This window comes from Marmota flaviventris, chromosome 17, assembly GCF_047511675.1.
Source record: "Marmota flaviventris isolate mMarFla1 chromosome 17, mMarFla1.hap1, whole genome shotgun sequence".
Lineage (NCBI taxonomy): Eukaryota > Metazoa > Chordata > Mammalia > Rodentia > Sciuridae > Marmota > Marmota flaviventris.
The window spans coordinates 38,680,260-38,696,947 of NC_092514.1; the positions used below are offsets into that span (position 1 = coordinate 38,680,260).

Consider the following 16,688-nt stretch of genomic DNA (forward strand, 5'->3'; position numbering starts at 1 on the left):
GGTACATGGAGAGCATTGGGTACGTGTAATTAACTTTGCTGGGACAATATTTCGAGGCTGCCACTTGACACCAAAACATCCACAGGCTTCATTTACAGTAACCATGCAGGTAACCCCCTGAGGAGGAGTTATAATCCGACAGAGCTCAGCTTGAAGCTGTGGATTCAAAAAGTGCCAATGTTCAAATGCTTTGATGGGCAATCCCAATTCTCATATGCACTTAGGGTAAGCACACCATACATGTGGGTCCTGCGGCCTGTATGCCTGCTGATATTGAAATGACCTTCTTAGCTCTCAGTGCACACTGGATTCCCACAAGTACTGGAAACCAATTCCCATTCAGTCCTGTGCAGTTATTCTGCCCGTACATAAGGAGACTCAGGCTTCAAGGGGTAAAGTAACAGCCTATGGTTCCCGCTGTCAGTGTGGGCATGAACTTCAAGTGGGAGTCAGGTGGTTGAGTCAGGCTGCTGCCCGAATGCCTTGTGCAGCCTAGGGTGCTGTGGATGAGGGCTTAGGACCTGGTGGCATTCAACTGAGAGGTTAAACACTTGCCGGCTCTGTTTCTTGAAACATGCTCCTTACCTTGCCTAAACTTGGTTTGCTCATCTGTAAGATGGGGATAGTAACAGTGCCTACCTCAGAGGACTGATGGGAAGATGCCATGAGATGGACTGTATAGGTACTAATAAGATCTAATAAAAGCCAAGTATAGGATACCATTATTAACACAATTATTATAATTCCTACTGTCATCAAAGGGAGCCCAGGTGGCATGAAGCTTCACTATGCAGACATATGATCTTTCTTTTGTCCCCATGCCCTATATCTCTCCATGCAAAGTGGAAAGAGTACACTCTTGAGGACAAACAGAAGATTTAAATAACAGTCAGGGGGCATCTAGGACCCCAGGAGACAAGGAGACAAGCCTCATGATTGGTTTCAGGGCCTTTCTCCTGAGCTGGGTGGGGAAACTCCACTGTGAGCGCTTCCACCCTACCAAGTGTTTCCCGGAGGTCCTCCAGCCACAGAAGAGCCGTGATTCCGTGTGTCCTCTGCTTCGTGGGAACACCACAGCACAAGCACCTCACAGCCAGGTCTACCTGCACCCGAAAGAACCTGTTCCAGCCTAAAGGAATCTTATTTATTTATTTATTTATTTCCATAAGAAACAGTTATCCAGTGCTCCCTGGTGCAGCTGATACTCAGCTATTTATCTTGAGGCACAATAGCCCTTCAGGCTGCAATCCTCCTCCCACAGTCCAGATACCCGACAGGCTCAGAAGTGAATTCCTAGGTTCGTGGTTTTGATGGACCTGTGAGCATTAGGCAATGGCGGGTGGGTGATTTTTCCAGGTCCCAGAAATTTGTACATGGGGGAACCTCTGCTAAACAGGGATATGTGCAGTTGAGGAAGTGGAAAAGGTATGAGTGGCCTGTTTGCCTGAACCGGAAATGGGAGCCATGTGGGAAAGCATTCCTGTCTTCCTGGTCAGAGTAAAATTTACCCTCCTTCCAACGTCCTGCACCAGTCACCGCGAGACCTGCTCAACAAACCCAGCTCCTAACACAGGGGAGAGGCCCAATCAATATGTGATAAATGAATGAAACTGAAAACCAACTAGGCTGCTTCTTGATTTTCCAAAAGTGTCCCCAAGACTGGTAGTTAGTTACCTATGTGTGATACTTCCAGGTATTCAAAGAAACGCGGTTTCAGAGCACAGTTTATTCAAATATTTACTGGTTTTCGCCCATGAGCCAGGTCTTGGGAACAACCTGCGTGAAGCAATCAGGGTCTCCACCCTCCTGGGGCTTAGTGTAAGTGACGCTTCTGCACAAATGAGTTCCCGACAGTCACATATTTACTAATATTCCAAGATGAGCCATAGCTCTTAAAAAAAACTTAATAATTGCATGCTTTGTGTTTCTTGCCAAAATGGACCAGAAACCACTAGCAATTATGTTGGAGTCATTACTGCAAAGCCAATTTGCTTCTAGAGTTTCAGTTGTACTCCAGGAACTTGAGCTACACTCCAGAGAGATCATTAGTTGCTGCACATGCATTATTGAGGGCACTGGTGTCGTTTCCAGTCCAGGATGCCCTCAGTCAAGTGTGATAGCAGGAAATGGGGGTCGAAATAATTAACCTCATGTGATTTTGTCAGGAATCCTTGCAAAACCACCCACTTGTGTCTTTCAGTTGAATAATCTCAATGCATCGGTTTTATTGACGTGATCTCTTTCCCTGGCCTCTTTGCCCACCTTGCTATTTGTTTTTCTGTCTCTCAATTTATGTCTTTGACTAACCTCTATTCCCATCTCCCTTCCTATATCCAGTAGGGCATGGTTGTAAGTAATGGCCCACACAAGCATTGTTGAAGGTGGCTCTGCTGGGACTCTCAGACCACGGTCCTCACTCTAGATCAGAATTCTCAAGAGAAAACCAGAAGGTGTCCTTTTGTGAAGGCTTTGCTCAACTTTACTTCAATTAAATCCCTTTCACCAATCCTAGGACTCCTCCCTCAACTACAACATGAGTGGAACCTCCATGGGTTTGGGAATCTATTCTGAGTTCAAATTACGATTTTCACCATTTGCTCCAGGAGATGGGCCCTTGAACGATTCCTGTGTAGAAAGAAGGACGACAGCAATGTTTACCATTTATGAGGAATAAATTGAATGAGTCTGTGCAGTTTTTATCCCAATATGCTGTTAAATGAGCCTTATTTTCATCTCCTCATCCAGCCACCCATCCCCTTCATTTAAAAAGCATGCACCAAAGTCCAATTACGTGCCAAGTGTTGTGCACTGTTCAAGTTTTGTAACTGGTATAAGAAATTTCACTCATTGGGGGGTATGATGAATGGTAGCCCCCATCTTTTTTTTGCTTTTAAATGAATCATTCAAGACTTTTCTACTAATAGGTATAAATCCAAGATCTCCCTCTTTCTCAGTGTTAATGTATTTCTCATGGCTTCACCTCTTGTCCAAGAACTCCAGGGCTTCAAGAGTCACATCTGTTTTGAGAATCAGGGAAGTCTCCTCGGGCTATGTGTGCAATGCTCCTCCTCACCAGCAGGAGTCACTGTTGACAAATGGTCTTCAGCAGGTCCAGGCCATGCTGGTATTGGCCGAGATCACTATAGGGGTCAAGGATACCATATCCTTAGTTCACAAGCACACAGGCTCAGTGGTTGGCCCTCAGGTCTAGACAGCATGTCAGGGGAACTGGGTACTCAGATCTTTCCAGAGTCATCTATTTGCTGAGTTTCAACCAGGCCTTCCCCATCAGTCCACTTGGTCCACTTGGTCACTTCCCTCCAGCCCATGAATCTGGGTAAGGGCCACACCCTCCAGTTTGCTGACTCCCTCTTCACATGCTTCTGGGGTCAAGGTTGCCCTCTTGTCCCTTTTCTGCCTTGGGGGTCTACAGCATCCCTTTACAGACTGGTCCACACCTTCTCAGGCCTCTGTAAAACAGGAGAGAAATGACTCTGTCAAGCCCCCCAAAAGCCCTTCAACATTCAAAGTCCTCTCACCACCTTCTCTCAGGAAAATGGGTACCACACAGAAAAGAAGGTCTGGTCCATGGTTGTTGCTAAATTATCTTTCCAGGATAAAAGCTATGTGTTTTTTTTTTTTTTTTTTTCCTCCTAAACAATTAGAGTTGTATCTGACCACATGCTTGATCTTAGTTATTAAAAACACAATCCACTATAAACCAGACAAAACACCACCCTTGGGAAGCTTAAAATGTAAGGAAGAAGTCAAAACCAAAAAAATAACGAAACCACTCCGTATCAGGAATGATGGAACATCCCTACTTGATGGACCAAATTTACTCCACCCGCCTTGAGGGAGACCAAGAAACCTGAGGCACTGAGGTCTATAAGAAGAACCATAAGAAAAAGGTGACCAAGGAGACATGCAGGGCCCAGTACCCTTGAGCAGCCAAAGGCGATGTTAAGGGCCTCCACTGTCCCCTCTGCCACCTCTAGTCCTTCCTAGAGTCTCAGGATGGATAGACCTTATGTGTTAGCTAGACTGCCCATAGGATAGGAGAGGGGCCAATTCCAAAGGCCAATCTCCCCTTTCAGTCCCTCACACATTGTGAGTAAATGCAGAATTTAGGAAGTGAAGAGATTCACACCAAGGACAAACACAACACGCCCCCCCACTTCCCAGTTGATCCCCCTGGAAAACACAGGCCGGAGGCGCCTCAGCCCTAAACTGTGCTCTGCGCCTCGGCTTCCTTTCCAGGGCGATGTGGCAGGGATGCTTCCAGGATGTGCCTGCTCCAGAGGAGGGAGAGTGTGAGAGGGAGGGGCTCCCGGGCGTTGAATAAATAAAGCGGATGCGGTTGAGCAACTGTTGAAATATGAGGAAATTGCTTCCAGCAGTTTAAAGTCTTGGCTTGACTCATAATTTAACCTTGAATATAGTTTTCAAAAATCATTAAGTCCCCAAAGCCTTCATCTCTAGCAGTGATTAGCTATGATGCAGTCAGTAGGAAGTTAATATATTTATTTATAAGGAGGCAGATAATGCATGGAAAGAATCTATTCATCCTGCCCTCACTCAGCGAGTACTTACTGACAGCGAGCTCAGGAACCAGCACCACTGCTGAGCACTGGGAGATCCCAGGGAACAAACAAGCTCCCACCTGCCGAGGAGCTTGACGACCCATAAGAGGAGGCGACAAGGAATCAGCATTAATGGAACACCACTGCATGCCAACCATTGTTCTGGGAGTTTCAGCAGCCTTTAACCTTTACCCTTGGAAAAAAAAAAAAAAAAAATATATATATATATATATATATATATATATATATATATATATAATATTTTTTAATGGAAAGGGGGCACTGTAAGCAATCATAAAATGAAACTTCCTGAGGCACATCTGTATTTAAGGCCACCCTAGTGTGTATCTAGGACCTTCTGCATGACTGTCATTGTTCCAAGGGTAACACACATATCCACCCATTTAATCCTCATGGCCACCTTATGAAGGAGGGTCTGTCAACCTCTACACTTTACTGATGAAGAAATTGAAGGTCAAAATCACAGATCAAGAAAAACAACATTGCTCTTAATTTGTATACCAGGGTTCTCATTCCTTCCAAATCACCCGGTCCCCAGCAAAAAAAAAAAAAAAAAAAAAATTATAACTGTTCTGTGACTCTGCACTAAGTCTGTCCTTTGCTAGTGACTTGGGGTAAAAATTAAAGGGAGAAAAGGAGGGAGCAGGGTCTTAAGGGTAGACAAGGCTACAGGAGGAATCTGAGACACAGGATTCTTCCAGAATAGACGCAGAGTCACGCCAGGCATCTTCATGACTCAGGATTGGCATCTGGGGCCTTGAGGTCACAAAAAGAATCATGATCCTCGCATTTCTGCATCTGCTTTTGGGGACAGCCCTGTCAAAACCAGAGGTAAGGATAAAATGGGAAGACACATACATCTCAGCCTCAGCTCCCACCCACCCCATCTGGTTCCTCCTGAATCTCCCCAAGCCATGGTTCAGTGAAACTTGAGAAGCTTCCTGGTTGCCATGGAAATGGGCAAGGCTACATCAAACAGGAAGTAAGAATGGAAGAAACGGATTCTGTAGCTTCCCCAGGCAACTCCTGAGCAACTTCTCTAATTACCCTTTGCATCCAGAGTCAAAGAGTTCTCTGGTCACAGGAATAGCCCCGAGCCTTCCAATATCCTCAGCCAGGTAAGCAAAATGCTCCCGTTCACCTAGCGCAGCCCCAGATCCTCTCTCTGGAGCTTGTCAGTTCTCCTCTCTCAGCTCAATTCTTTTTTGTTAGATAGTAATTCCAAAACACCAGCTGAAACTGGAACAAGAATAAGAAAGGTGTCTCTCTAGGGTGTACACATGGAGTGTACTTGGGACTTGGTTCTTGGCTCCGTGGAGATCTCTTCCATCTCCGACATTCAGTGTTTTTAAGGACAGGGTGACAAGACACAAGTTGCTAAAGAAGTGTCCAGAAGGTGTCAGAGAAGCAGGAATTTGGACTCTGAAAGGCAGGCGAAAGGACACTCCTCCCCAGGATTTGCCAAAGCCGGGAGGTGCCTCTTCCTGTTAATCCCACACTCCCTTATCATCCCTTTCAACTCTTTGCCCAACTGTCTGACTCTTAATTAGGTGTGTAATTGGGGATTCCAAGACGAGGTTTAAATGAGCAAAAAGTCCCCAAACTTCATTTCGGTGACTGCTTCCAACGGCCTCCCGCAGATATGAAGTCAGCAAATTGGATTCTTTGGTCGTTGTTGTTCTACAGACTTTTCTTTTCCCACTTCATTTTCTCATTTGAACATTCAAGGGTCAAGCACTTGGGGCCTTATACAAGCCAGCAACTGGAAAGCGGTCATTGCACCCTCTCCTTCAGCTAACACAGACATGGATAAGAACAACACACATCACAGATGTACATGCAATGCCCGGGTGTGATTCAACTTTGAATTTAATGTGAGCACTGAGCTTGGAGTTGGGTGTCTCCCCTTTGCCTGTGTCGGTTAGAACTGGAAGAAGCAGAGGGTTCTGTCCTCAGCATGGTGAGAAGCCCAAGCCCCCCACTCCACAGGTGAGGGTGGGCTTTTGTTCACTTTGCTATTAAGGAAGCCAGACAAGAGGACCCAACACCAAGACCAAGGATCCAATCCCAAGGTCTCTCTTACCTCCCTGAGTTAAAGGCTCCCTGAGAAAGGCCCCCACCCTTTGCAGCATGTCCCACAATGTCACAGGCCCACGATGGACCTCAACAGAACTCCTCTCTTCCTTCTGTCTGATCTCCACAGTGCAGTTAAAAAGGTCCAGTTGCACATATCTCCATTTATTCTTTTTGTTAAGCCTTTGCTGAAATGAGTATCTCCATTCTACAGAGAGGGCCCAGGCAGAGAGAGAAGGGACTGCTCTAGGAACACACAACAGATATGTCACCGCTGTAAGCATTTAAAATGCAAGTTTGGACCCCCAAACCTGTGCTCCCTGGCACTCTGCTTCCAGATTGTCAGGTACTGATTGGTAGGGGATGGAGGTGGGAGGAAGTGGGTCGGAAAGAAAAATATGCTAGAGAAAGAGATGCTGCTCACTGTATTCTGCAATCTTTCCTTGGGTCTTCTTTCCTTTCTTGGCCGAGGGCATGAATTATTTATCTCTCCCACGCAGAAGTTTCGCAGTCATAATAAAGGTCAGGAGGGGAGGAGAGGTTATCTAAATCTGCAGCTGTATCCAGGCACACTCGGGGTGACATATGGAGTCCAGCGGAATCCATCTGGGAGAAGAATAAAGACATGAGCTTCCGTATTTCTTCTTTCCTTCTTTCTTTCTTCTTTTCTCCCTTCCTCCCTCCCTCCCTCCCCCCATAAGACAAAAATACACTGGCAAGTTTGTGCTTCTTCTGACCCATTTCCACCCCCCTCAACCCCGACAACCCTACTACCTCAAGTGCTCGTTTCTGGATAAATGAGGGGACCTGGAATGAACCATGTCATTCTGATACTTTCTAGCGTAAGCTTTCCTGTCTCTGATTTTGGAACCCCCTTGGATAGATTCAAAAATTTCTCTTTTGAAATCCTCAAACCTATTCCCTTTAATTAAAACAATAAATATGTGTTCTGTAGCATTTGGAGGGAGTGACTGGGGACATTAAGGCATAAAAACAGACAGATGGGATGTTGCAGTTCCAGAAAAGATGGACACCCCCCCCCACCCCAGGCTGGTGTCTGCCAGTTCTGGGATGCACCTTTATGGCAACCAATGGGGATGTTCTTATTACTGGGTACCCATCTGTTTGTCCTCCCCATATGACGATCCCTGACCAGATTTTCATTCATGTCCAGCCACAGTGAGCCATCCAGCTGCACTGTCTGCATTGGACCTGGGGAACAGCGACTTTTACAAAAGATCTCTGAAAAGATAGCTATTTAGCACCCCCCCCCCCCCGCCCCAGTACTTGAAGGAACAAACCTGGCTTAGTAGAAAGGGTTCAGATATTTTTGTTCTACTCTCATTCTGGGAAGCCCACCTAAAAGCAATCAAAAAGGTAAAATCGTATTTTAATTGCTAAAGCAAGGAAATTGCCAAAAGTCTCCTAACACTAAAATTGTTATTATATCCAAAGATGAATGTCTGGATAGAGAGTAGGAAATCTCATACTGCCTCACACTCTGGTGGGATGAGGATTTCCCAGAGTAAGCGTCCTCGTCCTGAAGTTCGTTAATACCCAGGATGCTTTGAGTAGGGTGGCACTATCTGGGGTCATCAATACATAAGCTATGGGAGAGAGACATTCTGTAGAGAATGAACTCATGTGACACTGAGAAGCAGAGGGATTCCAAGACCAAGGGTGACAATGTATGTTTCAACCTAATGGATTACGGACTAGAATTAAAATAAAAAATAAGGTCATACAATATTGAAAGAGAATTAAATTAGAGGCTGACACTGTTCACCTGTAAGACTTGTATGAAGTCGCAGTAATGAACGCAGTGTGGGATTAGAGAAAGGAACAGACAGAAAGATCAGCAGAATTTAGAAAGGAGTTCCCAGAAATAGATGCACGTAAATCCAGGCAACTGAGCTTTGAGAGTGGAGTAAAAAAGCAAGACAGTGGAGAAAATATAGTCTTTTCAACAAATGGTCCTGGAACAACTGGGCATCCATATGCAAGAAAAATGAATCTAGACATAAACCTTAAACCCTTTCGAAAAATTCACTCAGAATGAATCACAGACCTAAGTGTCAAACCAAACTATACAACTCTGAGAAGATAACACAGGAGGAGATCTAGATGACCCTGGGTTTTGGTGATGACTTTTTAGATACAACCTCAAAAACACAATCAGGGACTAGAGAGAATCAATAAGTTGGACTTCGTTAAAATTAAAAATACCTGCTCTGTGGCTCTGCGAAAGACATCGTCAAGAGAATAAAAAATAAGCCACAGAGAGAAATCATTTGCAAAAGAAAAATATGATAAGAAACTATTGTTCAAAATACACCATGAAAGAAAAAAATAAATAAATAAAATCAACAGAAAGAAATCAATCCAATTTTAAAATGGGTCGATGACCTTAACAACAGAAACTTCACCAAAGACGTATGGATGTCAATTAAGCATATGAAAATACCATCAGGGAAAGGCAAATTAAAATAACAATGAGATACACTTATACATTTATTGGGATGGCCAAAATCCAGAACACTGCCCACACCAAATGCTGGCGAGGAGGCAGAACAACAGGAGCTCTCGTCCACTCCTGGTGGGGGTACAAAATGGCACCACCACTTTGGTAGGTAGTTTGAGGGTTTTCTTAACAAAATTTAAAACATTCTCTCCATACAACCCAGAAAAGCTGTGCTCTTTGGGATTTATACAAAGGAGTCGAAAAACTTATGTCCATCCAAAAACCTGCACAAAGATGTTCATAGAAACTTTATTCAGAATAAACAAAAACCTGGCAGCAACTGAGAGGTCCCTCAACAGGCAGGTGAGCTGAAGAACCCCCTGACAAAGAGCATATTAGTCAGCCTTAAAAAGAAATGAACTGGCAGATCATGGAAAGATTGGATGGGGAGTTAGAGATACATCAATAATAAGTGAAAGAAGTTCATCTGAATTTGTGAAAAAGCATTCAGACGGCATGGTTCCAACTGCAGGCCATTCTGGAAAAGGCATTGTAGTCTCTACAGAGTGGTTTTATTGCCCTCAAAGTCCTCTGTGCTCTGCCCTAATTCCTGGCCACCACTGATCGTTTTATTGTCTCCATAGTTTGCCAGGGGTGCTCTACTACTGGGCTAAGCCCCAGCTCCTATTATCATTATTATTATTTTATTTTGAGGTGGGGTTTTGCTAATTACCCAGGCTGGCTTCAAACTGGCAATCCTCCTGCCTTAGCATCCCAGGTTGCTGAGATCACAGGTGGGCCAGGGCACCTGGTCAAACAAACAAACAAACAAACAAAAAACCAGTTGCTCCTTCAATTGCATCCCCATGTTCTCCACCACCACTCTCAACAGCGCCTTCAACTTCACCACTGATATGCACAGAGCTTGAGATGTGCCATCACTGGACTTGTGCGGTTTTCTCATTTAATTCTCACAATTCCATTTCATAGCAAATTAAAAAAAAAATGGTGCTCAGAAAAAACTAAACACACCCCTCAGATCACGCATCTGGTAAGCGGCAGAGCCCAGATCTGTCGGGCACCTAACTTCAAATCCTGTTCATCTACTATTTCTCACTCTTTCCAGATAGAGTTTGCAATTCCACTAACTGGCTAACAAATAAGGTTTCCTCCCTTGGATTTGGCCTCCTCATCTACAAAATGAGCAGTTTGTGCTAAATGATTTAAGATTCCTTTCCAATCTAATCTGACAAACTGATCTAATTTCAGAGCAGCAGCTTGGAGGGAATGTTTTGGGTCCGGGTTTGTTATTTCTGAAATAACCTGTCTTCTCTCTTCCCAGGAGAGCAGCAGTAAATATACAGATGGAGAGGGAACAAAAGAGCCTACAAATCCTGTAAAATGAAATCGCACGGCACAAATGTGGTTATTCTGAGGGAAAGAATAAAGCGGCGTGTTCCAGAGCCTTTTCACACAGCTGCCAATCAAAGCCGCAGCCAGGCAGGCTTGCAGAAGAGCTGCTCTATTTAACCCGAGGACACAGAGTGAGCAATTTGGAGCTCAGCGTCGTGACATCCCATAACCTGCACCCAGACATCCAGGATGCCCTCTCCTGACCCCCGCGTACCCACTCCATCACCAAGTCGCACTGATTTCTCCACCGGAATAACTTTCAATTCCCATCCCCATTTCCCATGTTCTTTGTCCAAACTCTTATTATCTCTACCCCAACTATTTGCAATTTCCTCGCTGCCTCTGCGCATTGCAGTACCGCTCACCCCCCGCCATACTGCAAGGATCTTGGTCCATCTTCTGCTGTGATAACAGAATACCACGGACTGCGTAACTTACAAACAATTGCAGTTTATTCGGTTCTCAATTTTGGAGGCTAGGACGTCCAAGGGCACCCATGACTGTCAAGGGCCTCCGTCCTAAGTCTACTTGGCAGAGGGCAAGTGAGCCTGCAGGAGACCAGAAGGCTGGACTCACTTTTAGCAGGAACATACTCCCCAAAATCCAGGCATGAGGGCAGTGCCCTCGGAACCAACTGCCTCTTAAAAGTCCCAGCTCTCAATGCTGACATTACAATGGCAAGCAGCTCTCAAAATGAGTTTGGGGGCATATTCAGGTAGTTGCATGAAATCATATTTTTCAAGTTCAAATCTGATCATGGCACAGTCTTATCATTAACCATCTTAGAGAACAAAGTATGATAATGCAGGCGTTGAAAAGTCATCCATAGTCTACATGTCCAGTTTCACCTCTCTCTCATTCAATTCTCTTATGCTTCATCCTTGCTGAATCACTCATGCTCTCTCAGACATGGGTGAAATGTCCCTGCTTTCATGTCATTTTTTTCCTATTTGGACCCAGAATGTTCCCAAACTCACCACCCTGACCACCCCTGCCAACTCCTGTCTCTGTTACCTGGAGAACTTCTATTTATGCATTAAACCCCAGCTCTACTCTGATCTGCATAAGGATATATCGACCTCACGGTGGTTTCTCAGTTGAATGATCCCTCCTGTAGCTGGAAAGTTCTAGAACTAAAGAGACAACATTTTAGATGGTTGGTTTGGTATTAGTTGCCTTTGCTGGACTGAAAGGACCTTAGGGAAAAGGAAGATGTCTAAATACTTAATAGATGTAACAATGCATGGTGTGTATCAATGCCCATGTCAGACGACACTCTGCCAGGGCTTTCCTAAGTGAATTAGAACATGTTCAGAGAAATAAATGAGTGAGAAGGCAACATCCAAGAAACATCAACCTCAGAGTATTTGAGAAAGAATTTGATGAGACCGTTTTGTAAGAGTTTACGAGGTCTACTCAAGAAACATGGGTTAAGTACTATTTGGCCACCGGCTGCCATAAAAATTATGCAGAAAACGAAAGCGTTATGTGACAAGAGGTGTAGGTGCTCTGGAGGGGAAATCAGTATTCACAGTCATGAAATAATTTTAAAAAAGAGAGAATTCAATATACCACAAACTAAATTATGGGATTAATAAAATCCAAATCAAAACTCCAAGGGGATTTTTTTTTAAAACCCTGACAGAATGAAGTTAATTTGAAAGATCGAAAACAGACAAGAGCCATCTCAATCAAAATCCCAGCAGGTTTAATTGATATTCTCACACTAAAATTTAAATGAAAGTGAGAAGGACCAAGAAGAACCAAGGTAAACTTGGAGAAGAACAAAGCTGGGGGTGTTATGTCACCAGTTAATAAGGTCTGTTTAAAGTTTTAGTGATCGAGACACTGTGGTATTTGCACAGGAATAGATAAGCAAGTATATGGGATGAAATAGAGAGGTCACAAATATTCTTTAGCATTGTTTGATCTATGAGAGGCAAAGAATCATATTGACTATCCTTTTCATTCTGTCTTTTTCCATTTAACTTTGTGTGAATCATCCTCATTGTTGAGTACAATCTTAAATCATTCATGTTCGTTACTACATAGTATTCTTTTGTGGAGTGCATCTCTCCAATGCAGCGGAAAAACATCAATCATTCCAGGAAGTGGTTCTGGGTCAATCTGGTGTCCATTTGGAAAAATATATTTTGTCCCTCTACTTTATATTATGCACAAAAAATCAGTTGCAGATGGATCACAAATATAAATGTGAAGATTAAGACTATTAATCTTAAATAAGAAAATATGTTTGTGAAATATTGGAGAAAGCAGAGTTCTTAAACACATTACAAAAAAAAAATGTTAACCATAAAGATTAGATTAGAATAAAATTTTAAGGATCTCATCAAAGGTCACCAAAGAGTAAAAGGGCAATTTAAAGAGTAACGCAATGAACACAAATCCCAAATATATGAAGACCTCCTGCGAATCAATTAAAAATAAATAATAAAAAGGAGAGACTTGAAGAGACAGCTAATTAGAAGGGATACACTAGTGATTACTTAAGTTATGAAAATGTGTTCCACCTTATGAGCTATCATGGAAAAGAAAACTCAAATCCCAATAGCATTCACACTAGAATGACTAAATCAATAAGACAAGTGACTAAATATTGGCAAGCTGGTGGTAACTGGAACTCTTAACTGCACTGCTGTTAGGTGGTAAACTGATACAACCACTCTGGAAAACTATTTTGCAGTAACTACCAAAACAAAGCTTCTATCTACCCCATGATTCAGTCATTCCTCTCCCAGGATAGACTGAACGGAATGCATACCCATGCTCACCCCTGAGTTGCACCCCAATGTTCTCATGTGACACTAGGACATGAATGTCTTATTAATGTACTATGAATGTGCTATTAGCATAGCAGTATTTGTAAGAGCTCCAACCTTGGAAACTTCCCTAATGCAAGTCAACAGCAGCAGGAATAAGTCAGAGTGTACTCACACAATGGGGTATCAGATAGCCATGGGTATGAGTGATGTAAAGCTATTTTCCATCATATGGACCATTCTCACAAACTTGCCACCCAGTATTGGTAAGGATGCGATGATGGGATTATTAATCAGGACTTTCTTTTTGAAAGTACTATACACACACATAGCCATAAAACACCTACACCAGTGGACCTGACAATTTCACTTCTAAGATTTACTCCTGAGGAAATAATCGGACTACAAAGAGCTATGTAAACGAGGATTTGTTGCAGTGCTACTTATGAAGACAAGAAGAGTGGAAAGAAAGTAAACATGCAAGAAGAAATGAGTTAAATGATGGTGGAAAGGGAAAATGTGTAGCCAATTAAATGCAAAGACAAACAAAAAAAAAATGTCAACTCCTTTTTGCAAGGGTCTGGAAGAGGCTCCCAGAATCCCCCAGACCTTCAGACACTCTGGGCCACCCACCAGCAGCACCTCAGTGGGAAAGCAAAGCAGCCTTTCCCGCCATGACAATCTGCAACGTGGGACTTCACAACCCACACCGTGAAGGTGTTCCCAGGTGTTGTGCACAAAGCCCATGTGCCACGTTCACATGAATATTCTCTGTGTTAAAGCCATGCGTTTTTAAAAAGAAAACCCAATTCTCCTAAGTTTAACTTGCCTTTTTCTACCAACGAACTCAATAAAATTACACCTACAGTAAACGATCAGGAATCGTGTTTTGAAAGCCCAACAAAGGACATGAAGAACGGCTTGGAGTGAAGGGAAACGGACAGGAAGTCACCTATGTCAAGGATAATTCAATACACACACATACACTCCAAAACGTCCAGCAAGACCAGCGAGATTAATGGGTGGCTTGCAATGACATCTAAATTTTTGAATTGCTTGTCTTGAAAAATGTGTAGGGATTATCTAAATATAAAGCAATAAGACTATTTTCATTCTGAAATTAAGCAGAAAGAACAGTACAGAATATGATTTCCTTTTTAAAATTAATTAATTGATTGATGGGGGGGGGGCAACATAATTCTTTCCAGATGGTATCTTACTTAGGAATCAAAATTCCTTAATAAAAGTGGCTTTGTGGAGTGAGTGGCAGATACACCCCCAGCTACTGGCCCTCCTTCCTGCCCTCCACCTCTCCCTCCACTTCACCCCGACCCCAGCTCCAGCACTTGACGTGCTTTCCAAGAGCATAGAACTTAACCTCAAAAACTCTATGTTGGATGATCTTTGACTGGCATATTGGGGAGCCTCTCCTGGTACATTCATTAAGTATTAAAATTAGATTATAAAAGAATTCATAGACAAAGATATCATGTTTTGGATTTCCCCCCATGTATTTGATAATTATGTCTGCCTCTAAACACACATCTAGGTACTGGAAAGTAGTGAAAAGACGTACAGCAGAGTGTAAAATATGGTTATGTCAGGAACAAGACTGCTTTCTGTTTTCGTTTTTGCTCATCCCTATCTTCTAATTTTCCTACGATGAATATGTATTGCTTTTGTAATAAGAAAAATGCACTTTTTTAAGGGTAAGCAGGAGAGCATGATTTATTTTGCATACATTCAAGTGTTATTTTTTCTGCCAGTGAGATCCAAGTGACATTTGAGAATTATGATTTTAGGTCTAATTACTTTTTTAAAAAAAACAGCACTTCATTCAGGCATATTTTATATGTAGTCAAATTCTGAAATCCTAAGTGTATACCTGAATGGATTTGGGCACATATATATTCTTGTGAACATAATTCCTTTTTTTGTTGTTGTTCCTCTCTCTTTTAACTTTTATATCTGATTCTGGATGATGCTATTAAAAACCAGCTTTATTGTTCGTGTGTTGATATGTCACACTACACCCCATTGATATATATGATTTATGCATGTTAAACAAAAAAATTAAAACGTTTATTGCAGTATAACTAACTTATAATAAATTGTATGTATTTAAAGTATATAATTTGATTGGTTTGAACATGGAAAGGAGGGGAAGTTATTCCTGAGATTCAATTCTGGATGTGACCTTTCTTTTCTTTTAATGTTTTTATTAGAGCATTAGAGTCATACATAATAGTGGAGTTCATTTTGACATAATCACACATGCCTGGAATATTATTTTGGATAATGTGACCTTTCTTAATCTTAGACAAATTATTGAATATCTTTGAACTTCATTTTTCTCACTTATGGTTAATGTACTTACTTTGCAAGATCATTAGAAGGACTAACAATGTAGTATAGACCCTGCCTGTAACAGGTTCCCAACAAATAATGGCTGGTGTTGAAGTCATCTTACCTTTTTCCAAAGAGGGAACCTTAGGCTCAATATGGTGAGAAACTGGCTTATGGTCCCACAGCTGCTGAGAAAGCAGCTGACAGCAGGACCTCTCTGTCTTGGAAACTTTTAAAGATGCCTTCTCCTGAGGGATCCCCAAAATGGTGTGAGATGAATGAAACTGGGAGAACCAGTACCTCACCAGCCCTTGTCTCCCTCCTCACCTCTAACTCCGCTTCACCATGAGTGGTGGCAACCCATCCACCATGTTTTCTCAGCAAGCTGCCCACCTCCTCAGCCTGCTCGCTGATAGGTCAAAGAAAGAAACTAGATCAAGAATGGCTCTTTTGAAGGCCTCTGTGAGACCCCAAAGGGTGATAGTTAAAATTAATTTTTAAAGCTCTATCAATGTGACAGTTGTTCAATAGTAAGCTCTTGGGGAGAAGAATGTTGGAACCACACAGTAAGAAGGACCTTGAGAATCAGCTTTTACTAGCTTTAGATTCCTCTGATAATGTTACAGTAATCACCCAGTTACCAAAACACTTCCCATATGTGAGGACCCACTAAGTGCAATGCTAAGCAGTTTTTCAAATATCATTTCATCTTTTCTTCACCACAACCATCCTAGGTTGACATTCAACCTCACTTTACAGGTGAGAAAATGAAAACCTAGAGAGGTTAATTGTTCAAACCTGTATGGCTGGACTGGGGTTGCACTTCTATGATAATAGTTTTCTTTCAAGCTTTTTTTTTAGAAAGGAAACAATTCCTAGCTCATTTCATGTGTCCAGATAGACCTTGATATGAATTTCCTGTCCAGAACACCAATATGAATGAAAATTACAGAACAATGTTATAGAACAAGAAATCTCTCAAAAATAAAAGCAAATCAAAACCAGCAATAT

General features: G+C 42.6%; 1 long non-coding RNA gene across 1 annotated transcript; it reads right to left on the reverse strand.

Annotated features, from left to right (window-relative positions):
• Positions 1-1,403: 1,403 nt before the first annotated feature.
• On the reverse strand, positions 1,404-7,262 carry LOC114083800 (uncharacterized). The gene is made up of 3 exons (XR_003581209.2): positions 7,102-7,262; positions 4,594-4,776; positions 1,404-3,470 (listed from the first exon to the last, which is right to left on the reverse strand). It is a non-coding gene; the product is annotated as an uncharacterized lncRNA (long non-coding RNA).
• Between the last annotated feature and the right edge of the window lie 9,426 nt (positions 7,263-16,688).